Below are 26,832 nucleotides of genomic sequence, written 5' to 3'. Positions count from 1 at the left end.
AATCTGAAGCAGGCTCCAGGCTCAGCTGTCAGCACAGAGCCTGCCGTGGGGCTCTTAACCCATGAACCGCAAGATCATGACCTGAGCCGAAGGCAGATGCTCAACCAACTGAGCCACCCAGGAGCCCCCTGAATTGCTTTTCAAAGTCAATTTCCACCTTCCTTTCTCCCTTACATGCTAGGCCCTGAGCCAGTTTCCCCGTTCCGCATCTAACTGCGTTTCCAGAGCTTGTACTCAGGTGAAGGAGCAGCCATGGCATAGCTGAGGTGGTTTCATTCAGGACTGGGACTAAGGGGGCGCCCAGGCGGCTCCGTCAGTTGAGCGTCTGACTCTTGATTTTGGCTCAGGTCATGATCTCATGGTTCGTGGAATCAATCCCCCGAGTCAGGCTCTGTGCTGACAGAGGGGAGCCTACTGAGGATCTTTCTCATTCTCTCTCTCTCTCTCTCTCTCTCTCTCTCTTTCCCTCCCCTGCTCATGCTCACTTGCCCTCTCTAAATAAATGAACTTTTTTTTTTTAACTGGGACTCAGGCTTCACAGGGGTGCATCTGATGTATTAGCTCGGGGATGTGGGGTTTGTAGGAACCAACAGAAAGTGCCAATACCAAGAGTCAAGGAGCTAGAGAACCTGTGTTTGAAAATTCCCCAACTTTGGTATTTGTCTTGGTCTTACGCTCAATAAGAAGTTGCTCTGGGGGACTTCTTTGTGAGAATTCGCTTTCTATTTAGCTCCGTTTCTGCGTCTACTCCAGAAGGGAATCAACCTGCTCGCTGCATGCACTCCCTCTCCCATGAAGACTGCTGCCCACTGTGCTCTGGCACTTGGGAATTGGACAGGAGAGTCAGACGTCGCCCCTCCTGGCAGGTTCTCCCAGCACCTGGGCTCTAGCCCTGCCTGCCTCCAGCTGGCACAGCTGCTGAGAAGTCCCACCAGGTGGAGGAGCACCTGGGAGGCCGTGCTATTTGCAGGACTGGAAACCTGATGTTGCTCGTCATTTCGTCACAAAGCAGGAGTGATTCCACTTGCAGAACGTGTATCATACTGCAGGATATAAAATCCCAACCGCCAGCAGATGTGTCCACAGGAAGCTGTCAGATTACACTGGTCAGCTGTTTCCAGGGTTTTCCATTAATCTTATTTCACTATTTGTTTATTCACTCTGCGGTCTACCAGCACTCAGTTGCAGACAAATGGACACAGAGACCACAAGGTTTAAGGAAAATATGTGAGAAGAGAACTTGCAATTGAGAATTCCATCCATTAACTTGTTTTTTTTTTCTCTGAATTGGGAAAAGACTGCTATTATTTGATTTTTGAGGTGGAATGTCCCAGGCTGGCTCAAAGATGATTAAGAACTAGCTAGATCCGGGGGTGAGGGAGTGTTCTGAGCTGGTTTGAGATCCACGAGCTTTCCCAGATGTCCTGGAAAAAGCCCTGGTTTCCCAGCCTGGAGCCCTTGGCTGCCCCTTGATCTCTCACCCTCTTTTCAACCTTCCCCTTGAAAATAAGGCCGCCTTCATCGAGGTCACAAGCCACAGCCATAATGAGGATAATATATGATTATGTGTTTCCCTTTTGAAAGCTCCTTTAAGAGTGTAAAGCATAAAATTGCTTTTTTCTTGTCTGCAATTTGCTTTAAGATAATCCAGTATGTGTTTTGAGAGGTGGTGAGGAGCAGGTTATAAGTACAGAAATATTGGCCACGAATCAGTAACTGTTGAAGCTGGGGGCTGGGTGCACCGGCTTCATTATACCATTCTGTGATTGCGCGTGCTGGGAATTTTCCTGAGTTCAAGAGTCACATCCTCCAATTATACTTGCCCAGTCATCACACATGCACCTTTTCCCCGAGGATCCCAGTAACCCACCTTCACAAATTGCCAGCAGAGCACTCAGTTCAGTGTGCACGCTCTGCTGTGTTCTGGGTACCAGCCATGCAAGTAATACCAGCTTGGGGCACGTTTCCCATGTGTCAGGCTCAGCTCTCAGCACCACACACGTTTTATCTCCTCTTCATAGCAATCCTATGAGGTAGGTGCTGTTACCCCCATTTTACAGATGAGGCACGGGCCAGTTAAACAACTTTCCCCAGGTCTTGCAGCTTGTAAGTAGTAGGGCTGGAGTTTAAACCCAGCCCTGTCTCCAGAGCTTGTGCTTTTCAGCCCATTCCTGTGGCCACTTCTCTTAAGGAGCTCATAGTCAGTACAGGACGAATCCCAATAAATTGTGGGAACACAGAGGAGCAGGCAATGCTCTTCACAGAATTTCAACTTTGACCTGGAAAGATAAATTGAATTTTGCCAGCAAAGGAGTTCAAGGATGGACGAGGCAGAAAAGAGCCTGAGCAAAAACAGGGAGGTGGGAAAGGACACCATGTATTTGAGGATAGCAAGCAATCTAATGCCAATAGGTCAAATACTGCTTGGCTCAAAACCATGGAGGAGAAGACAGGGAGGCTGCAACATAGCTTAAAAGGAGGTTGGATGGGCCCATACTGTGAGAGATCTCTACCGTCCTGGAAAGGAAGGCAAGGTAGAGCATTACCAGTGACCATAACTACAGCCACGACTAGAGCTGATGAAAGAAAGAAAGAAAAAGAAAAGAAAGAAGGAAAGAAAAAGGAAAGAAAGAAAGAGAAGGAAGAAAGAAAGAAATTAAAGAAAAGAAAAAGAAAAGCACCTGGGTGGGTCAACTCCAGGAAGTCTCCCATCCTAGTGACCATGGAGGCTGCTGGAGATAGGAGCAGGCTGTGGCTGGAGATGTTGGAGGGAAATCGCCCAGTGTTACAAGGCCAAGAAGTGATGGGCCTAGGGTCAAACCTGGGTCCGTCTGATTGCCAATCTTTGTCCTTGGTTCCCTTCTCCAGAAGGCTCTGTGGGATCCGGGACTCTGAGGAGACTCCCTGCTAGCCTTGCAGGGTGTGAGGCATCGAGGCCAGCCTGGGGGCTGCGGGTGTTCAAAGGAAGAGGAAAATAATGTGTCTTGCTCTTTCACCAGCAGGATGGATGAGTCACACAGGATTTTGTGCTCTTAAGCTCTGGGCACCATTTCTTCCCCAAGAATCAGGCAATGAAGCACTATGAATGCTCTCGGCCCTTGATGGGAAAGAAATGAGGTTTGAAGCCTTGGTAATACCACGTCAGCCCTCCCTGTCCACAGAGACCATTCCCTTGCCATGTCTGATGGAAGAAGTAATTGCCCCACCAGAAGCAACATTCACAGGGTGACTGAGGGATCCGCACATCCTCATGTTGGTCCTCGGTCTTGCTTCTAGCTGTGCCACGACAGCATGCTGACCTTCATCTTTCCCTTCCTGCATTAACACTCCTTCCCGTCTCTCAGTCTCAGTGCCCCCAGCCCTTCAACCTTGGTTGTGAGGGTGAAGAACTTGAACCATGTTCATTTAAGAGGGAGTGTTGGACACGAGGAAAAAATGTCCACCAAATGTCCGCAGAGTTTCCATGCCAAAAAGCCACCTCTGTGGCCCCTGGTGGAATTCACACTCAAGAGGTGGTTCCTTTTTGGTTTGTCTTGGGCTTGATTTTTTTTTTATTATGATTTTATTCTTTAAAAAAAAATTTTTTTTACATTTATTTATTTTTTGAGAGACATAGAGCACAAATTGGGGAGGGGCGGAGAGAAGGAGACACAGAATCTGAAGCAGGCTCCAGGCTCTGAGCTGTCAGCAGAGCCTGACACAGGGCTTGAACTCACAAACTATGAGATTGTGGCCTGAGCCGAAGTCGGATGCTTAACTTACTGAGCCACCCAGGTGCCCCTATTATGATTGTATTCTTTAGCATTGTCGGAAATGAAGCTTTGGAGGGAGTCCATTTGCGATCTTGGAGTTGTGTGCACAATTTAATGGGGTGGCATCCCTGAACTCCTTACTGTGTGTTTGTGTGGCATAGATGTGCTGGGAACAAAGCCCAGCGATGAGAACTTCTGTGTGATGTGCTACGACCCTGCTGTCCCTCCCATGGCAGCGAGCTGGGCGTCCAGGTAAATGGAGAACCAAGTGGACAAAGGCAGCAACCTTGGAAACACAGGGCAGGCTCCAGGGTGAATGAGTGACTGAAGTTTTTCTTTGATTATTATCATGAGTATGGATGTCAGGAAGATCCTACAGCTTTAGGAGTCATCTGACTCTAGGAAAGAAGAAAACTCAAGAAGCCAGTCTATCTTCCTGGACATTCCCACCACACGAAGCTTCTGAAAGGACACCTGTCCAGGAGAGGCTGTGCTATCCCAGGGAGGCTGTCTCTGGGCCACACTAGCTCCTTGCCCAAGTACAGCGTCTGTGGGGCCAAATGGCTGTGAAGAACACAATGCTTATCCCTCTTACTGGGTAGAGAACAAGAGCAATGTAGGGATTGGCATGTGGAAACCTTGGCTTTGAAAATGAAAGAAGACCTAAGTTCTCGTCTTATCTGCACTGCTCATTAGGTGTGTGGCCTTGGAGAATTCACTAGACCTCTTTGGCCTTCAGTTTTATCACTTTTTAAATGTGTTTTTTATTTATTTATTTATTTATTTATTTATTTATTTATTTATTTATTTATTTTAAGAGAGAGAGATCAGGGGAGGGGCAGTGAGAGAGGGAGAGAGAGAATCCCAAGCAGGCTCCACATTGCCATCCCAGAGCCCAATGCAGAGCTTGAACTCACAAACCATGAGACCATGACCTGAGCCAAAATCAAGAGTCACTTAACTGACAGAGCCACTCAGGTGCCCCTCATTTTTTAAATAGAAATAACAGTGTCTACTTCACAGATGCATGGTGAAGTGAGGCGAGATAGCACACAGGAAAGTGCAGGAGAGGCACCCAGCAGCTATTTGTTGCATTAATAAGCTCGGTGGGGGGAGGGGGGCTGTCCCTTGCTTGGGAACCCCTTGCTGGGCAGCACCCACCAATGGTAGGGTAGAATTATCCCCATGGCCTATGAGTAAATCTACATACTGTTTTGCCTCAAGACTTGAAAATGAACCATCACCTATTTAAAAGTTCATCTCACTCTGACCAGAGCCTACAAGTGCTATTTCCCACTGTGTGGAATCCCACAGATGGGAAAACTGAGGCCTGGAATGGGGAGTCTCAAGTGGGGAAATCGCCACCCACCTCCACCCCCTCCCCCTGTCCCAGGCTCCCTCCCAGCCCTGCCCGAACTCAGGAAAGCACATTAGACAGCTCTGGGCCTGCCTTCTGGGAGTCTGGCCCCCGGGCTTAGGCTGCAGTGCCCTCCCCCAGGGGAGCCAGATGCCAACAATCATATTGCTTCTGCTTTAGGAGGAAAAAAACCCCAGATGCCAATGTGCCTGCCTCATCAGCTGGGGCCGTGTTATCCTCCTGCAGGGATGGGCTCTTGAATGCAAGCTTTGTCTGCCCTGCCTGTTAGTCACTGTGACAAAAGAGACCCAGGGAGACTGGAGCCCGACGTTGGATTCTTTGGCCAGGACGTCACGTCGTGGAGTCCAGGCCGCAGCGTGCAAACAAACCCTGGGTCCAATACCTCTGAGCTCTCCTACGTGGACTAAAACTTGCAAAAGGCACTCGAGTTGTCCCCATTCAACCCCAGAAGTGACAGGACACTTTGACCTCCATTTCCTTTTGCTCTGTCCCTGTCTTCTTCTCCCTGTCCCCTCTGCCTGGAAGGCCCCTGAGGGCAGGAAATGTGTCTGCCTCCTTTTTGGCTCCCCTGCGGGCCCATAGCACATACTCCAGAGCTTACGAAGCCTTTTGAGCTGGTTCACTCCATTGTCGGCTTCCCTCGAGGTTTGTATTCTGGGATACGCTTTTCCACAGCTGGCCAGGTTTTAGCCTATGTCACTGGAAATGTATCAATCCCCGAAATATTCACACAGACATCTGTCATGAACCCAACTTCCCCTGTGGGCAGGACAGGTCAGAACAAGCCTGTGCCAGAGCTACTTGATGTCATGGGGAGTCCCGTCGGCTGCTTCTTCTGTCAGATTATTTGTTTCCAGGCCAGGCCAGGGAGCAGCAGGCTCCCTGTTACTGCATCTCGGACACAAACAGCTGGGAGAAAAGCAGCTCGGGTTTGACCTCCAAGCCTCGAGATCCCGTTTGAGGGTCTTACCAGGGCCTTTCTATTCTCCCCTGTGCTGAACTCTTCGCTTGGGTCCTCTGGTGTCTTTGAGCTTTTATTTCCTTCCAGTGGCTCTTAAGAAGTCTGATAAGGGCTCCTTCTGGACCTCACCGACCTTGGTGAGGGAGCAAAGACTCAGAATCTAATGCAGGTATTAGTTCTTCAGAGGAAAATCTTCATGCTGAAGGGCTCATTTAAAGTCTTGGGAACTTGCCAAGGACTGAAATGCAGCCAGTCTTTCTAAAGGTTCCTCCTGTGCCTCTGAGTATGTGTATACATACAGCCATACACCCTAACTCTATGTTAATACACACACACACACGTATATGTAGGCTCTGGCCAAGTGTGAGGGTCTCCATGTTATGAAGGAAATAAGTAAACAACCTCAACATTTCTGTTTCCCTCTGAGGCTTGCAAAGAAGGTGTTAAGAGCACAAGATTTAAATCATAAACTTTATTAAAAGCCAAACAGCCCAATGTGTGACTCTTGCCAACTCGGACAGAGTCTTTGGGGTAAAGCTACACTGAGCTAATCCAGAAGGAATCAAGTAGAGGAAGACAGTGAGTGGGAGTGAGCCAAGCCATCCAACCTATGGAAGGCGGAGTGGGGGCTGCCACGCTCCGATCCAGCCACACACCCTGGCTGAGTGAGGAGATGCGGCCGGAGCCCAGGTAAGGCCTTCAGGGTACTGAATTTTTTTCTACCTTTCCTACTGTTTCCTTAACAAATGGAGCCTCATTTATACCTGAAGGACTCATGGCAGGGCAGCAGAACTCGTAGTCCAGCCAGTCCCAGAACTGGCCCAAATTGCCCACTGAGTAGCCTTTGAGAGACAAGCAGGAAAGGGAAGCCCCAGCCCCTCAGCCACCAAGCCTCTCTCCACCCAACCTGAGGCAGCCTCCCTCCTCCAAAGATCAGCTGCCCCTTTACTGGGGGCAGGGACTATGCCCACAAGACACAGAAATATAAGCAAAATCACTGCGTGCAAGGAGTTCTGAATCCAGTTGAGGGATCAGAACAAAGACATGAATCAGCAGTGAGCAGCATAACCCAGGATGGGATCAGAGTGGAGGGGACCAAGAGGAGGAGATTTTACAGTGCAGAGGGAACCACTCTTAGCTCCAGCCCAAGTTCAGCTCCAAGATGTCTTCCTAAAATGGCTCTGCCAACCCCGGGCACTTCACTAACACTTAGCCCAGCTCCCGTCCTCCATCTGTTTCAGCTCTGAGGACATTTCTGCACCAGTAGAGTCTCTTGTGACTTTGTGTCATTGAACTTGAAGAGTCTCATCTCCTGTCTCTAACACAAGCCAGCCAAGGACAAGAGCCTGCCTCTGCAGAGCCCTGTGGTGCCTGGCATAAGCCATCCCATTCCATACATGACATAAGCCCTCCATCCCTGAGCTGGCCCCTGTGGGATCTCTGATCTGAGGGGGCTGGTGAGGACCCACAGGCAACACTGGTGGGGGCAGGAAGGCAAGGAGCTGCGGTCAGTAGACACAGGACCACACTGGTCTTCTTCTGGTCAGCTAGAATTCAGCCATTTTTCCTATCTTAATAAAAATATCGGTTTTATTATAACGTGTTAAAATCTTCAGCACAGGGGCACCTGGCTGTCTCAGTTAATAGAAGAGACTCTTGATCTTGGGGTCATGAGTTTGAGCCACATGTTGGGTGTAGAGATTACTATAATAATAAAATAAAATGTATTCTTAAAAAAAAATCATAGCTGGGGACTAGCCACAGCATTCTTCTAAGTCTCCTTCATGTAATCTCCTGGGAGCACCAAGGGCCTTTGCTCAGAATCTCTGCAACCTTCAAAGATCTGAAACGTGGGGGTGGGTCTGGCTGGACTCCATCTAATCCCCTCGGCACAATTTCCCATATACGTGTGTTTGTGGGTGCCTCTGTAAATAGCGATTAAATATTCTTGCCTGGATGTCTGTGTCTGCAAAGCAGGGCTTCTATTAAATGTAATTACTTCCTCCCGGAGTTTCTTTGAATTCTCCCTCCCGAGAGAGAGAGGAAGAAAAGAGAGGTGTGTGCCTCGAGACCTGCATGTGAAATGAGGGCCCGGAGGTGGCTCACCAGGCTGTAGTGATGGGTCACACTTCCTCCTGACAGCTGGGAGATAGCCCGTGACCGAAGGAAGGCTGGGCTGCTCTACCTAAGCCCTCCTCACCCACACCTGCCACTAATCTGCCCCATGGGGACAGCTTCTCCAACCCAAACCTGCTCAGCCTTTCCCAGCAGCTGCCCTTATTTTCTTTCTCTTCCATTTCCTCCCTTTGCCTAAAAAGATCCCACCACACACACACAGACACACACACACACACACACACACACACACACACACACACAATTGTTTTCTTCTCTTCCTCCATATGTAGCAACCAGATTAGGAAACAACAGGGGCTGGGAATTATGCTGGTCTGCAAGCTGGAGGTCACTATATTCAGGTGCGGACTAGGGATGGTTTCAAGGTCTGATGTGTTTGTTCCCAGCAAGTCTGGGAAGGAATGTGTCCTGAGTCTCCAGGACACAGAATCCCAGCTGTTGGCAGCTGGGCCAGGTTGGAGGAGAAACTCCATCATTTACGTTCCGTGCCTCTCACCAGCTTTTCTTGGGATGCCTTTTGAGGTTTGCTGATATGTGTCTGTTTCCAGGTTTGCGTCAGCCACTGTTGACTGTGGGTAACTTTAGTTACCAGGGCAAACCTGGGCCCCGCCAGCTCCCCTCTGCGCCTCCTAACGCCTCCCAGCCCAGAGGCGGCAAGCTGACCCAAACTGGCGAGGCCACCAGTGCCTGCCTCTTCCTCCCCTTCACCGCACACAGCTCTCAGTTCACACAAAGCACCCCTTGGGGTTGTTGTTGTTGTTCACGGTGGCCCTCTGTGAATTTTAAAAATGAGAACTAGAAGAGAGTTATTTATACAAATACCTCAACAGGAGGTTATTTATATGAGAACATACAGCATCCTTGATCATCCAGCTGCTGAGTTAAAGGGAAGGAAAGAAGCCTTTATTAAGTGCTTATGATGAGTCAGACACTGAGCGAACCCCTTCATATGTTCCTGAGATCACTGTCCACGTTTTATACAGATGCTGAACGAGAACACGGCCCACATCTGTTTTATCATCAGTGCATCCTCGTGCTTAGAAGAGTGGCTGGAGCATTCTAGGTGTTCAATAAAAATGTGTTCCATAAACGAATGGAAAGGAAACAGGGGCACAGAGGGGGATGCTGCTTATGTGGAATCTCACATCCTGGCCATGACCAGATGGATAGTGGTCTACGCCTGCCTGGCCCTCAGCCCAGGCTCCTTCCTTTCCGCCTTCCATGGATCTTCCTCATCTTCTCTGGATGCAGCTCATGGGACTCTTTCAAAGATTCCCCCAAACGGTATGGTGGTTCTTCAAAAAATTAAACACCTAGGTGGCTCAGTCGGTTAAGCGTCCAACTCTTGATCTCAGCCCAGGTAACAGAGTTCAAGCCCCATGTTGGACCCCACGCTGGGCATGGAGTTTACTTAAAAAAAAAATTAAACATACAATTACCATATGATCCACCAATCCCACTTCTGGGTATTTATCCCCCAAAGAATTGAAGGCAGGGTCTCGAAGAGATATTTGTACACTTGTGCAGCATCATTCACAACAGCCAAAAGGTGGAAGCAACCCCAGTGGCCAGCAATGGATGAATGCATCAAGCAAAATATCCTTCAGTGGAATATTATTCAGCCTTAAAAAGGCAGACAATTCTGACACATGCTACAATGTGGCTGAACCTTGAAGACATTATGCTAAGTGATTAGGATGGACACAAAAGGACAAATGTTGTGTGATTCCTCTTATATGGGGGACCTACAGCAGGCAAATTCACAGAGACAGAAAGTAGATTAGAGGTTACCAGGGGCTGGAGGAAGGGCAGAAAGAGAGTTGGTGTTTAGTGGGCACAGAGTTACAATCTGGGAAGATGAACAGTGTTCTGGAGATGATAGTGGCCATTGTGGGACCACAATGTGAATGTGCTTAATGCTACTGAGCTGCTTAAACAGGGTTAAAATGGTCATTTTTATGTTATCTAAATTTTATCATTATAAAATTTAATTAAAAATGATAAATACGGGGGCACCTGGCTAGATCAGTCAGTAGAGCATGTGACTCTTTTTTTTTAGGGTGGGAGAGGGGCAGAGGGAGAGAGACAGAGGGAGGGAGAGAGAATCTTAAGCAGGCTCCATGCTCAGTTCGATCCCATGATGCTGGGATCATGATCCGAGCCAAAATCAAGAGTCGGGTACTCAGCTGACTGAGCCACCCAGGTTCCCTGAGCCGGTGACTCTTGTCTCAGGGTTGTGGGTTTGAGCCCCATGTTGGGTGTAGAGATTACTTAAAATTAAAATCTTAGGGGCACCTGGGTGGCTCAGTCAGTTAAGCGTCTGACCCTTGATTTCTGCTTAAGTCATGCTTTCATGGTTTGTGAGTTCAAGCCCTCCCTCGGGCTCTGAGCTGACAGTGTTTGGGATTCTCTCTCTCTCTCCCTCTCTCTCTGCAACCCCTCCTCAAAATAAATAAATAAACTTTAAAAAATAAAATAAAATCTTAAATAACAATAATAAATACAAACAGAAAATAGAATAGAGTTAATTTAGTGTTTTTCTTGGGAATGATGGAAAAGTTTTAGGTGTAGACTGTGCTCCATGGTTATACAGTATTATGATACTTAGTGCCACTGCACTGTATATCTATGAATGGTTAAAATTATAAATTCTATGTCATGTATTTTTTACCACAATTATGTTTTTTATTTTAAAAGCTGCTCCCATACCCGATTCTTACAGTCTTGGACACTTGGTCCAAGCGACTTGGTCCTTGTCACTCCCTCGACTAGAATCTTGCAAAGGCTCCTTTTAGCCAAGGATAAAGCCTGAACTCATCAGCCTGGCACCAAGGCCTCTCCACTGGTCTGGTCACTGCTCGTTGGGCCTCCCACCTCCTTTGCTCAGCGTTGGCCCCTTTAAAGCTAGTGTCTCTGGAATAGTGAATGGCTCAGGCAGCACCATGCCAGCCCCGGCCATTTCCCCAAGCTGCCCAGGGGCTTCCATCCCTGATGCCCAGGCTGTCTGGCCACTCTTGCTCCCTCTTGTCTGCTCTAAAACTACACCTGAGGGCTTCTTCCATTTTCTAAATGGGGAATAGGGCACTAGGAGGTTGAAACAACTACCTTTTGGGGCGCCTGGGTGGCGCAGTCGGTTAAGCGTCCGACTTCAGCCAGGTCACGATCTCGCGGTCCGTGAGTTCGAGCCCCGCGTCGGGCTCTGGGCTGATGGCTCAGAGCCTGGAGCCTGTTTCCGATTCTGTGTCTCCCTCTCTCTCTGCCCCTCCCCCGTTCATGCTCTGTCTCTCTCTGTCCCAAAAATAAATAAAAAACGTTGAAACAACTACCTTTTATTAGATTTGTTTGGTTTAGAGCAGAATGCTCCTGAGGAATTCACTTTCTATTAAAGAAAGGCTGCTTTCGATTAAGGGCATCGTCGTCAGAGAACAGTGGGGGTTGCCCTAACTTCCCCTCTTACTCTCTAAAGCAGCCGGTTCTATTTTTGAACAGATATGTATGTTAGAAAACACTTTCTTAGAGGTTCATAGATAACGAGAGCTGGAAAGGATCTTAGAAATAATCCTGTCCACCCTCTTCATTTTAAACAGAAGAGGGGAGCCTGGGTGGCTCAGTTGGTTAAGCGTCTGACTCTTGGTTTCAGCCCAGGTCATGATCTCATGGTTTCGTGGGTTCGGGCCCCACATCGGACTTTGCTGACAGTGTGGAGCCTGTGTGGGATTCTCTATCTCCTCTCTCTGCCCCTCCCCAACTCTCTCTCTCTCTTTCAAAAAATAATAAATAAACTTGAAAAACTAAATAAAGATAAACATAAGAGGGTCTAGAAATAATAAGCAATGTGGTCAAGATCCCACTTTCGGCAACACCCAGGCCCCTGCTCTTTAGCCTTGGGCTCCCTCCAGCATGGCACATGAGACTTCTGAGCTGGAGTGACCCAACTCCAGCTAAACTAGACACTGGCTAGAGTTCCCCCACTACAGCCAGTTCTTCCTCCTGCCGTAGCCCGACAACGTGCCTCCCTGCTCAGGGAACCTCCCTGTCTACAGGCAATGAAGAGCACATCTGCCCTGAGGTTAACCTAAGAGCCAGTCTGCTAGAGGCGAGACACAGCCTGAGCCTGGATACCATCCCCCAGCCCTTTCTTTCTACCTCAACAAGAATAAATCTGTTCTACGAGAAATAGCAAAGATCAATATTATTTACTGCACCTAGAAATGGATACCCCATCAGGGCCTCTTATGGAAACTGCAGCTCACATTTATTTAATAAGCTGATGATATCTAGTGGAAACAGCAAAACACTGTGTGCAGCTTCCAAACTATAATGTTCACTTAGATTCTAAAATTGTCAGTAGATACGAACCTTTGGGGATTAGATGGGGATTCACCCCTTCTCCATTTTGGAACCATAAACTATATCTGCTACCTAGGTTTGTACCAAATTCAATTTCTGTATCTGAAAAAAATGTTAATATATATTCAGCTTCACAGAGAGCCCCTGAAATGGCTTGAGGAAAAAAAGCCCAAATAACTTTGAAATAACTTTCAGAATTAACTTTCCAACCTTATAAAGGTATTTGGAATAGTCTTTCAAATGAATTATCGTGGTATCTGAGAAATAAGAAGACTAAAAAATATTTATGCTTTTGGGGCACCTGGGTGGCTCAGTCAGGCCTCCAACTCTTGATTTGCGCTCAGGTCTTGATCTCACAGTTCATGAGTTCAAGCCCCGCATCAGGCTCTGTGCTGACAGCTTGGATCCTGAAACCTGCTTCAGATTTTGTGTCTCCCTCTCTCTCTGCCCCTCCTCCACTCACACTCTGTCTCTCTCTCTCTCTCTTTCTCAAAAATAAGTAAACATTAAAAAAATAAAAGAAAATGAGTGTAATTTGGAATGATTTTTAGTGACTCTAAATTGAGTCCTAGTATGTAACAATTTATTTTCAAAGTGTCCAGAAATAATTTAGTAATTTTCTCTAAATGTTTTGCTGGAGAATAACATTAATCTTTTTTTTTAATGTTTATTTTTGAGAGAGAGAGAGAGAGAGCATGAGCGGAAGAAGGGAAGAGAGAGAGAGAGAGGGAGACACAGAATCTGAAACAGGCTCCAAGCTCCAAGCCATCAGCCCAGAGCCCAGTGCAGGGCTTGAGCTCACAAACCATGAGATCATGACCTGAGCTGAAGTTGGACACTTAACCAACTGAGCCACCCAGGGGACCTAATCTTTTTTTATTTTTTTTTTTTTAGGTTGGTGTTTGAATCCCTAGAGCAGAAGGTAGCCAACTTTTTCTGAAAGCAGCCAGAAAGTAAATATTTTAGTCAGTGTTGGCTTCATGGGCAGTCACACAGGACCCTGCCTTTAGAGGGGCCATCACACTGGGTTTAATGCTCTATTGTTGCCATCGTGGAATTCTTAATAATTTTTTAACAAGTGGCCACACATTTTCACTTTGGACGGTAAATTTGGTAGCCACACTTGCTCTCAGGTTCATATAGTCTCTAATACAACTGCTTAGCCAAGCTGCTGCAGCACTACAGCAGCCATAAGCAATGTGTAAATAACTGCATGTGTTCCAATAAAGCTTTATTTGTAGACACTGAAACTTGAATATCATATAATTTTCACATGTCATGAACTATCAGTCTTCAAAAAAATTTTTTCCCACCATTTAAAAATGTAAAAGCCATTTTTAGCTTGTAGGCCATGCAAAAATAGGTAGTAGTCTGGATTTCACCCCTGAGGTATAGTTGGCCAACACTTAGTCTAGAGAAAAATCTGTGGAGACCGCCATTTTCCTCTTGTTGAAACTCCAGATGTTGGCTAGGATTCCTGGGAAGTTACTGGGCTTACACACAGGTCATGCTACTGTGCCGCCATATTGGAATGGCATGTTATCAGTTAAGAGCTGTGTGTGTCTGCATCATGGTGGAGAGGAGGGAAATGTACCTTCTGGGAATACCTTTCCAGGGAATTCACCTTTTCCTTCTGACACCCTGGATCTGACCCAACCAATGAAAGTAGAGATGCAGATTCAGCCACCACTCCACCTCCCTCACCCTACAAAGCCACTTTAGTCTCTAAGTTGTGATGTTGGGTCTGCTTCTTCTGCTTGATCAGAGAACAGGAGGGGCACTAGAGACCTCAGTGTCAACACATGTGCTGAATCCTTCCTGAAAGCATCTTACATGTGTTTCTCTGGGAAGCGATGTTGATGGCAGAACCCCAGTCTGGCCCCAGAGCATCAAGGCTCAGGAACACCCAGAACTTCTGTCTTAACGGCATCCCTGAGCAGATGTCCACTACAGCTTACTGGCTCAAGAACCCTCCAAGAAGAACATGGAGACAGAAAGGAGAGGCGGCCTTTCCCACTCACTGCCTTTGACACAAGCTGCTACTCCAGGCATCTGAGTTTCACAAACACCCTCCTCCTGCTGGCCTGTCTCCCTCAGAGCCTCAGCCTTGACTTATGTTATGAAAGGCGATGAGATCAGGCCCACTCAGTAACAGCCCAGCCCTTTCCCCAGCCACTAATTCTTCTTCAGTTACATGTTCTATGGCCCCCTCCTAATGTGCTCATCCCGAGAGATGGATGACCGCGGCTAAGTGCTGGTGTCTGAGTTCATTCCAGACTCATGTCTTGAAACTGAAGGAGCCAAGTCAACCCCCCAAGGAAGGTTATAATTGCTGAAGGAAATAATCATGAGGAGAGGGGTGGGGGGGTGGGTTATGGTGAAGATATTGCACATCTGGGACCTTTGCAACTCAGAATTCTCCATGAAAGAAGAGAAGAAGAAAGAATTAGAACATCGCTGGCGGCTGTATCTCAGGCCACCACTACACTCTGTGGTGACTGTGTCTGAGACAGTTTCATCCAAATAGGTGACCAGGGGTAAAGATGGATATCCAGTCGTGGGTGTGAGAATAAGCTCTCATTGTTAGCAGCTATTTTATTTATTTTTTAAATGTTTATTTATTTATTTTGGGAGAGAGAGGGGAGGGGAGGGGTGGAGACAGAGAGAGAGAGAATCCCAAGCAGACTCCGTGCCGTCAGCGCACAGCCTGGTGGAGCCTGATGTGGGGCTCCCTCAGGAATCTGTGAGATCCTGACCTGAGCTGAAATCAAGAGTTGGACACTTAACTGACAGCCACCCAGGCACCCTTAGTGGCTGTTTTAAAATCAGTTAACCAATTGGGTTAAGGGCTGTTGAGAATACAAAGCGGGCTAATTAGCTAAGAAACTCACCATCCTGTTAGAAAGGTAAAATGGACATATAAATAGACATTCAGTGTCAACACAAGGCCATATGTGATAAGATCATAATTCACTATTTCAACGCACCTGAGTGCCTCCCATGTGCTAGGTAGAGACAAAAGCTCTTGAGTGTTGGGGTAGCAGAGTGGGCTTCGCAGACAGTGAGGACTGTGAAGATGGATAGAATCTAGATAGGCTAAGGACAGCGAAAGGATCTCTGGAAACAATGATGTGTGTAAGTCAGTCTGGAGCCATAAAATATTTCAGCTGGAGGAGACAGTCCATATGGACAGCAGCGGGAGGGACCACTGGACATTACTTTTTCTTTTTTTAAAAGTTTTCTATTTATTTTGAGAGAGTGTGTGTGTGTGCGTATGTACACACACATGTGAGTGGGAGAGGGGCAGAGAGAGAGAGAGAGAGAGAGAGAGAATCCCAAGGAGGCTCTGTGCTGTCAGCGCGGAACCCAACTCAGGGCTTGATCCCACGAACCCCGTGAGATCATGACCTGAGCCAAAATTAAGAGTTGGAAGCTCAACCGGCGGAGCCACCCAGGCGCCCCCTGGACATTTCTTAAGGAGACAGTCGGTCAGGGCCTCAAGTGCCCAAGCACCAAGTCAAAGATTCAGCCCTCATTCTCAGTGGCCACCTAGACTTATGGGCAGGAGAGTAACATGCAAAAGTGGTGTTGAAGAAAATTCATGAGCTTTCAGAAGGCAAGGATTTGTTCTGATTAGCTTACATGGATGCCATCAAACAGGATAGCCTGAGGAGTGAGCCATTCAATTCACAATAATTGCAATATGTGCACAGGGCTCATTTCTGAGTGCTTTGCCAGGCAAAGCAAAGATGATCATTTATTCCTCCTCTCACACTCAACCTCGGAAGCTCATATGCATTTCGGCTCCCTAAAAGAGGACAGGCTTTAAGGTCAGACAGACTTGGTTTGCAACACAATTCTGCCACTTTCGGCCTTGGTCTCCCTGTCTATAAAATGGGATAATACACACTTTGCAGGGCCATGAGGAGGTCAAATGCTGATCCTTGGAGAGTGCCTGGCTCAGGTCTGGGCAAAGGGTAAATGTTCCATCACACTTACTTGGCCCTTTTCTTCTTTGTCTCTTGAAGAGCTAAGTGCATTTTTTTCCAGTCTTTTTTTTTTTTTAATGATTATAGATTCACCGGAAGTTACAAAAATAGTACAGAGACATCCCCTGTACCCTTCACCTAGTTTCTGCCAATGGCCACATCTTACATAACTATAGTACAGTAGTAAAACCAGGAAACTGAGATGGTGTAATCTCCAGACCTTACTCAGATTTCACCAGTGTGCTCATGGCACGCATGTGTGTTTCCAAGCAATGTTATCATGTGTAGATTCTTGTCAATCAAGATAGAGAATTGCTTCATTGCCACCCCCTTATGCTATCCTAAATAGCCACACATATCCTCCTCCCTCCCACCTCATCCTTAACCCACCACTAATCCATTCTCATTTTTATAATGTTATCCCTTTGAGACTTTTATTTAAATGGAATCATGGCTTTTCTCAGCATAATGCTTCTGAGATCCATCCAAATCATTGCATGTTCCAAAAGTTGGTTCCTTTTTATTGCTGAATAGTATTCTATGGTGTGGATATGCCACAGTTTGTGTAAACAGTCACCTACTGAAGGGTATCTGGGCTGTTTCCAATTTTTGGCTATTACAAATAGAGCTGCTATGAACTCTCACATACAGGTTTCTGTGTGAGCATAAGTTTTCATTTCTCTGGGATAAATGGCCAGGTGTGCAATTGTGCATTGTGTGGTCGGTGTATGTTGAGGTTTTTAAGAAATTTCCAAACCACTTTCCAGTGTGGCTGTACAATTTCATATGTTCCCTGACTATGTATGAGAAATCCAGTTCCTCCATACTCTGCCAGCATTTGCCATTGTCACTTATTTGTACTTTAGCTACTCATTAATACGTGTGTAGTGATAGCTCATAGTAGCTTTAGTTTGCATTTCCCTAGTAGTTAATCACACACACATTAATTTTGTATAAAGTGTGAGATGTAGATCGAGGTTCACATTTTTAATCTATGGATGTCCAGTAGCTCCAGCACCGACCGTTTGTTGAAAAGGTGAATTGTTTTTATATCTTTACCAAAAGTCAGTTGGGCACACTTGTGGGGATCTGTTTCTGGGTTCTCTGTCCTTCCACTAACACCACACTGTCTCAGTTACTGTAACTATATAGTAAGTTTTCACATCAAGTAGAGTAATTTCTCCCACTTTATTCTTTGAAACTGAGTGGATTTTAAGACAATATTCATCTTAGATTTCATATTAGGCTGAGACCAGGCACAGGAAATTTCCACATAAATGGGGTGATTTGAAAATTTTTTCAGGAAGCTGTAAAAAGGTGTGTTTTTTCCACGAAAATGAGTGAACCCGTTCTTTCTCTTTTTTTATTGTTTGTTTTTCTTATTATGGTAAAACATACACAACATAAAATTTACCATTTTAGCCACTTAAAAAAAAATTTTTTTAACGTTTATTTATTTTTGAGACAGAGAGAGACAGAGCATGAACAGGGGAGGGGCAGAGAGAGAGGGAGACACAGAATCTGAAACAGGCTCCAGGCTCTGAGCTGTCAGCACAGAGCCCGACACGGGGCTCAAATCCACGGACCGTGAGATCATGACCTGAGCCGAAGTCGGACGCCCAACCGACTGAGCCACCCAGGTGCCCCATTTTAGCCACTTTTTAGTTATTTTATTTTATTTTAATGTTTATTTATTTATTTTTGAGAGAAAGAGAGAGAAAATGAGCAGGAGCAGGGGCGGTGGGGGGGAAGGGGGGAGGGAGAGAGGGAGACAGAGAATTCCAAGCAGGCTCCATGCTGTCAGCGCAGAGCCTGATGTGAGGCTTGAACTCAGGAAATGTGAGATCATGACCTGAGCTGAAATCAAGAGTCGGACACTTAACTGACTGAGCCCCTACCATTTTAACCATTCTTAAGTGTACAATTTAGTGCCATTAAGTATATTCACATGGTTATGCAACCATCCATCTCCAGACTTTTTCATCATCCCCAACTCAAATTCTGTGCCCATCAAATAACTAAAAACCCACTCTCTTTTCCCTCAAGCCTCTGGCAACCACAAGTCTACTTTCTGTTTTTAAGAGTTTAAGTAGGTACTTTCTGTAAGTGGAATTGTACAATATCTGTCCTTTCGTGTCTGGCTTCTTTCACTTGGCATAACGTCTTCAAGGGTCATCCACATTGTAGCCTGTATCAGAATTTCATTCCTTTTTAAGACCGAATAATGTTCCTTTTTACTCATTCATCAGTCAATGGACATTTAAATCGTTTCCACCTTTTGGCTCTTGTGAATACTGCTGCTATGAGCCTTGGTGTACACATATGCCTTCAAGTCCCTGCTTTCAGTTCTTTTGAGCATAATACCTACAAGTGGCCCATTCTTTCTTAGGCCTGACTCCGGACTTGTTCAAACATTTGCTTCCTTCTCCTTTCAAGACCCCAGGGGCCATCAGCAAGTGGGTCCATTGGGCCACTAGGGGGAGCTCCCCACCCTGGGATTTGGTGGGGTCTTCCTTTGCAGCTTGGTGGAGGTGAGAAAGGACACGGTAAGACTACAGTGAAGGAAATGGCTGCCCTCCCACGCTCTCAGAGGCCAATTCTCATGGGTCTGACCCATTCACATCCTCAGCAGACTTCGGGGCTTTTGTTCCCTGGAGTTCCAAACACACCCTCGAAATTGCTTTATTAAAAGGAATACGTCTGAGCCCCCAGGGGTGAGAGATTGAGGTAAGAATCAAAGAACTGCCCTTTCCTCAATTCTTAGTTTGGGGAAAATTGGTTTCCCGCCTCATTGTGAACTTGAACAGATTATATATATAAAAAGCACTTTATCTTAGGCATTTTTCTTAAGTTCCCTGGCCCCCCTCTTCCTCTCTCATGATTTATAGAATTAGGGCCAGAGTAGATTTCCTGTCCCTGGATGACTGTAAGAGGTAGGAAAGGAGACTAACTTCTGGTCTGTGGTGGTCTGGGGCAGGGAGTTTGACCCAACTAGCTGCAAGGGTTCTCTCCAGACAGGCTCTTCTACAGCCAGTGTGCAGCTGACCTGGATCCCTGCTAGCCAAGGAGTTGCGTGTAGGTAACTTTACCTCAGTTTTCTCATCTTTAAAATGGGATAATAAAAGCGCCAACCTCATAGCATTGTTGTGAGGATTAAATCCCTTAGCCCACTGCAAGTGCTTAATTAGAACAGGTCGTTATTATTGTTGTGCTGGTATTATTATAATTCTCCTGCAGAAGTGAGTCCTGGACTAAGGCATACTTTCTCACACCAAAGGCCAATAGAATATTTATAAAAATGAACAGCTATCTATACGGTACGGCACAGTTGACAGCACCCCCCCCCCCCATCAGTAGCCATGGAAACTATCCTAATCCAAAAACTTTTCCTGAGGACTGAACTCCTGAATCCATGCTACCAAGACTGTGCTTCTAATGCTGGGTTCTGCTGGAGAAGGTGTTCCCTCCCCCACCCACAGAAGACCTCAGCTCCACCCCGACCACCATGCCTGGTCCCCTGAAGGGAAACCAGAGAGGAGGAGGCTTCCGGGCTTGGTTCAGGAGAAGATGGACATCTCCTTTAGTTAGAAACAGAGGCCGAATGGAGTTCCTTCCACGGCTTTGCTTCTGTCTCTCTCGGCCACCCTTTGGAGCAGAGCAGAGGTCAAGTGGGAAGTCCCAGAAACAGCCCCGGGTTAAGTGGTTCCCCTTGTTGTAGCAGCCTGTGTGGGGAGGAGTTAGTGGACAGAAAGGATGGCACCCTGGGGCTGCCCGGTATCTCATCCTGGGGCTCCGGGATCCGAGTTTCTACCTGTGAGGTCAGCTGCTCAGAACATCCTTTACTGCTCCCAGCCAGCCCCTCCCTGACCCCAATGAGATTGGAAATAAAGTTGCAGTGGGTTCTGTGAATCTCACCCTGGGGGCTGGGGCGTGAGTGAGGTGTTAGTGTTACTCGTGTAGGGGAAGACACACCATCTCTGGCACGACCTACATCAGGACTGCCTTCTTAGCAGCATGAACTCTGGAACCCAGTCCTCAGCAGGTGGCACTGCTGGCCTGGGGCAGGAAGCAAAGGCCTGTGGTCAATACCCTCCCTTGACTCCCTTCCTTCCTCCTGTCTTTGGCCCTTTGACAAGGCTGAGATCACAGTGTTTCAAACAGTGGAGAGAATGCCGCAGGGGCCCCTCCAGCCCTGGCATCTGCTGGTAAGAGTGACCCGAAGCCCTCTCAGGCGGGGCTCAGTCCTCACAGTGCTTGCAGGCTCCCCTCTTGTGCACCCTCTCAGGACACCCCATGCCCAAGTAGCCCTGGCTGCACACCTCCCTCTCCTACTTCTGCCAGCTCTTAGATGGCTGCTCCCCAGAGAAGAAACTCCCCTTCCTCTTCCTTTCCCGGCCCAACTGCCAGTCTACCTGGTTCATTCATCTTTCCCACCACATAAAAGGCACACGGATCTGGCTTGGACCGCAGTAAATATTTATGTGCTTGGTATTTGGAGCAAATGAGTGGCCTCTGTCTGCCTGGGTCACTGTCATCAGCCATCATTGCAAGCAGGGCCAGGCCGAGAATTCTCTAAGTGCAAAGGGAGAAGGTTTTAAAATACCGATTGTGACCAGATTTGTTCAGATCCTTTATTTGGCAGAATGAAGGCATCTTTGAAACACACACTCAAAACCCCTCCCAGGGAGGGAAAATCTTGAGGACTGGGTTGCCTGGCTTAGCTTTCAATTACCTGGGCCTTCACTGTTAGCTTCTGGAGACCCTGAACTTACTGCAAAGCCAGACGGACATTTAAAAAAAATTTTTTTTTAAGGTTTATTTATGTTTTAGAGAAAGAGACAGAGTGTGAGCAGGAGAAGGGCAGAGAGAGCAGGAGACACAGAATTGGAAACAGGCTCCAGGCTCTGAGCTGTCAGCACAGAACCCGATGCGGGGCTCGAACTCATGAGCGGTTAGATCATGACCTGAGCTGAAATCGGACATTTAACCCACTGAGCCACCCAGGTGTCCCCCAAAAGGACATTTAAATTAAGGAAGCCAAGCGAGCAGCTCCTGGCTGCCTGCCAGTGGTTGGGGCGGTGGGGAGCCAACAGAGGCAAGTAGCTGCCTGGGTGGTAAGACCCAGAGGCACTGGGGAGGCTCCCGTGGGTCCCTCTACCTATCCGTGGGGCCCTGAAATATCTCCTGCACTCAGAGGTCTCAGTGCCTAAAATTCCACCACTGGAGAATCATCTGCTGTGGATCTGGTGGATCTTCTCTTTCCAGAATTTCCTGTTAAAGCACACCACAGACGGCAGCCCAAGAATGAGATAGGCAGGTGAGGATACAGGTATGGTTATCAGGCTACAAGAAGGCAAAAAGGAAATTAAAGGGGGAGGTAGGAGGCCAGGCATGAAGGAGGACCTCAGCACTCTGCGTGAGGGTGAGGTCACTACCAGCTCTTCCCCTCCCTGGGCCAGTTGCCTCTTGCCCTGTTCTCTCCTCATCTGTTTCCCTCCTTCCTACTCAGGCTTGGGAAAAGCAAGTCAGCACCTCCCGCACATTACTAAACCTGTAAAAACCACTGGCATTTATCTGTCCCTTCTCCTTTAAAAAAAATTTTTTTTTTAACGTTTATTTATTTTTGAGACAGAGAGAGACAGAGCATGAACAGGGGAGGGTCAGAGAGAGGGAGACACAGAATCTGAAACAGGCTCCAGGTTCTGAGCTGTCAGCACAGAGCCCGACGCGGGGCTCAAACTCACGGACCTCGAGATCATGACCTGAGCCGAAGTCGGCCGCTCAACCGACTGAGCCACCCAGGCGCCCCGGTCCCTTCTCCTTTTAGATCTCAAGGTGTTCAAGGCCCATATTTGAAACTTGGCAGGAAAGGAAATTCGCACTCTGTCTCCTTTGATCCATTTTTCTCAACCTTGGTGTCTTTTTTGTTTTTCCCTAAAGACTTTATTTTTAACTAATCTCTACACCCAGTGTGGGGCTCAAACTCACAACCCGGAGATCAAGAGTCACATGTTCCACCTACTGAGCCAGCCAGGTGCCCCTGGATCTCGGTGTCTTTATGGAGACACATGAAGTCTCAAGGACTTTCAGGACTGGAGAAATGTTCAAATCTAATTCACAATGGAGCTGGTTGCTATTTTTTAGGAGTCATTTTTTTTTATCAAAAAATTTAATTTTTTTAATGTTTATTTATTTTTGAGAGAGACAGACAGTGTGAGCAGGGGAGAGGCAGAGAAAGATGGAGACCCAGAATCCCAAGCAGGCTCCAGGCTCTGAGTTATCAGCACGGGATTCGACAGGGCTCAAACTCATGAACGGCAAGATCGTGACCTGAGCCAAAGTCAGATGTAGGTGATCCTATTGGCCAAAATATTTAAGAACCTCAAGAATTAATGCAGGATGCCCAAGCTAGTTCTGCGTTAGGACCCAGGCGGCTGCATAAATGCATAGTGAAAACCGGAGAACAAGGAAGGGTGTTAAACTACATATGTTAAGTTTAACCTTCTGAAAGGGTAACAACTGTCCATTACAATGATATGTTTTCACTTGTCACTGTTTGCTTCTTGGGGCACAACCACTTTCCTCAAGCCCAACAAATACTTCAGATAGGAAACTGCCTAGCAAGGCATCCCAGCCCCATGGAGCGGAATTCAGGAGTTTATAAATGCTTTTGATGATAATTACAGGTCAGGAGACAAACTGTTACTTACCTTGAGATGTTTGGATTACCTGTGGATTTCCTTTATCATCCTTATTAGTACCATTTAGCAAAAGTTAACTCAAACACGGTGGTGATGGCAGAACCTGGAATCCAGTGTCATTTGGGCAGAGTGTACCCCAGCAAGACCTGGCCAAGGCCAATGCAGGAAGAAACCAGGCTGGTGGAAAACCAGGTAGATTTGAGCTCTACCCCACCCCCTTTCTTTCTACCACCACTGCAGTGTAGCCTGAGAGGACTTAACTAGTAATTTCCTGAGGCTTGGGGGTGGCCACAACCTTCCCCAGGGTTTTACACATTCCAGCAAGTGCCTTTCCACCTTGTAGGCTGGGTGCCGGACCTTTGGGACCCTGTGACTGAGTCTCACACTGGGCTGAGGATCAGAAATCATCTGTGGGGCCTTAACAGTTACAGACTGCAACCACATATACATAGAAGGCTGGAGGTGCCGCCTGGAATCTGGTTTTAACATACATTCTTTCCTGAGAAATTCCGATAAACCAGCAATTCAACCCATCAGTGTCCAAGGAAGACTCCCAAGGAGCTACTTCAGAGCTAGTGACCTTGACACTGGCATAGGTGTGTCTCCTGCTTGGGGCCACTTCAGTGCTCCTCACTGCAAACGCAGCCTCCTTTCCTCCCCCCTCATTCTCAGGGTATCTGCCTTTCCTGGCGTCCTGTCTCTGGAGAAGAAGGAAGAAGGGGCCCCTCAGGCTCTGGAATGCTACCCCCCCCCCCAGCTGAGCTCCTGGCCTCCCTCCTCCCAGGGAGTGGGGTCTTGCTCCAGCCCTGCCCCCTCCCTTTCTAACGGCGGGGATATCCCACCCTCCCCGCTTTTCTTCTCTCTGCTTTCAAGCGTGTCCAGGGCTCCCTTACCGTGAAAACCACATCACTTGACCCCATGCACCACCCCCTCCCCCCCCTGCCCCCGCCACACGGTCTGGTCCCTCCCCCACCCTCCTTAGCTAAACTTGCAAGGATTATCCACACCTACTGAGCAAGTGCTCTGCCAGCTCCTCCAGCCTTGACCCTCACACCCGCTCTCCTATTTCCCAGCTCCCTTCACTCAGACCCCATCTCCCACCACTCTGACCTTTAACCCTCCTTCCCGTTCTCTATTTCTTGCTGTCAACACTTGATGGCCCTACTGACACACACATTTTGCAACACAAAATGTTGCAGTCAAATTCATGATCTTCCACCCACACTTCCATCTTTCTCCATTTCCCCTTTGACTCAACCATAGATTCATTTAGTTCTGGAAGAAATCTTAGGGATTAGTGGGATCCATGTTCTTTAGCAGTGAGGACACTGAGGTCCAGAGAGAGGAGATGAAGTGTCCATGGTAAAAGAGCTCTTCAAGGAAGGAAGGGGGGGACAGCCCAGGCCTCTACCCTTAGTCCCGATGGCCGTAAGCTGGTATGGCTTTAGCACCTAGGGGTATATGGCATGGGCATTGGTCCTTTGTTTTGTTTCTGTCCACTTGTACCCCGGCCCCACCACTAGAGCAAAGCTCCTTGAGGGTGGTGCTCTGTCCCCCTTTCCTCAGTGGGTTCCTCAGTACAGAATACACAAGAGGACTTCAGTCAAAGCTGAGAAGGGGAAAACAGGAGGGACATGGCACTGTTAAACTGTCACAAGGAAAAATATCATTTCCTGATAACAATTCCAATTAGTGCCTCATTTTTGGTCAAGCATTGGAGCAGCTTATTTTTTAAATTGTTTTTAATGTTTATTTTTGAGAGAGAGAGAGAGAGACAGAATGTAAGTGGGGGAGGGACAGAAAGAGAGGGAGACACAGAATCTGAAGCAGACTCCAAGCTCTGAACTGTCAGCACAGAGCCTGACGCTGGGCTAGAACTCACAAACTATAAGATCATCACCTCAGCTGAAGTCGGATGCTTAACCAACTGAGCCACCCAGGCGCCCCTGGAGCAGCTTATTAACAGGACCACATTTGTCAGCCCTTCTGGTTGTCCCTTTATTGGACCTTGACAGGTGGTACTGACTTGAAATTCTTGCCGTCCCAGTCAGTGGGGGTCTCTGGGTTTTGCCGATTTTTAGTGACACCTTCACCTCCTTCATTCTAGATATTTGTAAAACAGGAATTCATTCAAGGGACAATTTAGGACTCTGTCTCCTCTTGGGTGAAAAAAATGGGGATTAAAATCCAAGAGTTCAAGAACCAAGAGCAACATTAGACTATCTAAATGGAAAATCAAGTCATGTCTATTTAACAGTAAAAAGACTATTATTAATATTTATTGAGCATATACCACACAAGGCATGATTCTTGGGGAGGGGTTGTTGTTTTTTCAAAAGTTTATTTATTTACTTTTGAGAGAGAGACAGACAGAGAGAGAGAATGCGGGAGAGGCAGAGACAGAGGAAGAGAGAGAGAATCCTGAGCAGGCTCCATGCTATCAGCACCGAGTGTGACCTGGGGCTCGAACTCACCAACTGTGAGATCATGACCTGAGCCGAAGTCGAAAGCTCAACCAACTGAACCACTCAGGTGCCCCAAAAGACATTAAAAAAAAAAAAAAAAAAAAAAGAACCCACCAGTTTTTTTAAGCCCTTGTTCCTAAAAAAACATCCAGATAACAAGCACAAAAGGAGCCCTGAGTAGCTTAGACAGCAGAGGTACAGCACCATGAACCAGCTGTCAGGATATAAGGTCACTAGCTTTGCCTCTATGATTGTTTGGGGCTGCAGATGCTCATCAGGCTGGTTCCCCAAGAAATTTTCGGTGCATCCCAAATAAATCCTTTGAAAGGGGCCAGAGAACAGACTGGGGCAGAATGAAGAACTTTCCAGCAACAGGGACCGCCAAGGAGCCAGAGCAGCAGTGCTACCTGAAGCCCTTCCTGCTGGGGCTGGGGCGGGTAAGGGGGCAATTGCCCAAAGAATGCACAGTCCAAGGGCCAGAGGTCAGCCCTAGACGTACCCCCATGGGAAAGCCACAGAGAGCTTAGGAGATGGAGTCTGGCTCCTCTCTGACTCTTTCCAACGAGGTTTTGTTAGCCCATCTGGCTTGGAAGAGACCTCTGGGGGTGGTTGGTGGCCTGTGAGGGCATGGCTAGGAGGGGGGGGGGGCAGTGTCTCCAACAAATGGAGCAGGAATCAGTACACGTTTTCATAGGCCCAAATATTTGTTTTTTCTTTCTTTGTTTAAACCACAAATGCCAAGTCAGGATATGTTTTATTTGGGGGAGAAGGCGAGAGACCCCACCCAGCAATCACAGACAAAACATGGGTGAGATCTGTCCACATTCCCATCAGCTTGCCTCCAGGGCTGGCTCTAGACTCCCCAGCAGTTCAGTGACTCAAGCGATGGGGCTCTCACCACTTCCCTTGGGAATCTGGCCCAGGACTCTGCTGGCTCCTCATTCGAATGTTTTCCCAGTTACTGGGCCACAAGCCCCTTTCCTGGGGCCATTGCAGCTTTCCTCTGTGGGCGACAAGTTTTGACTCATCCTGGACAGAGACTACGGTAGGAGGAAAGGGACTACGTAGGTACCGGCATTCAGGTGGGAGTGCTGTCATCT

This window comes from Panthera tigris, chromosome B4, assembly GCF_018350195.1.
Source record: "Panthera tigris isolate Pti1 chromosome B4, P.tigris_Pti1_mat1.1, whole genome shotgun sequence".
NCBI lineage: Eukaryota > Metazoa > Chordata > Mammalia > Carnivora > Felidae > Panthera > Panthera tigris.
This window is presented reverse-complemented; position numbering follows the sequence as displayed.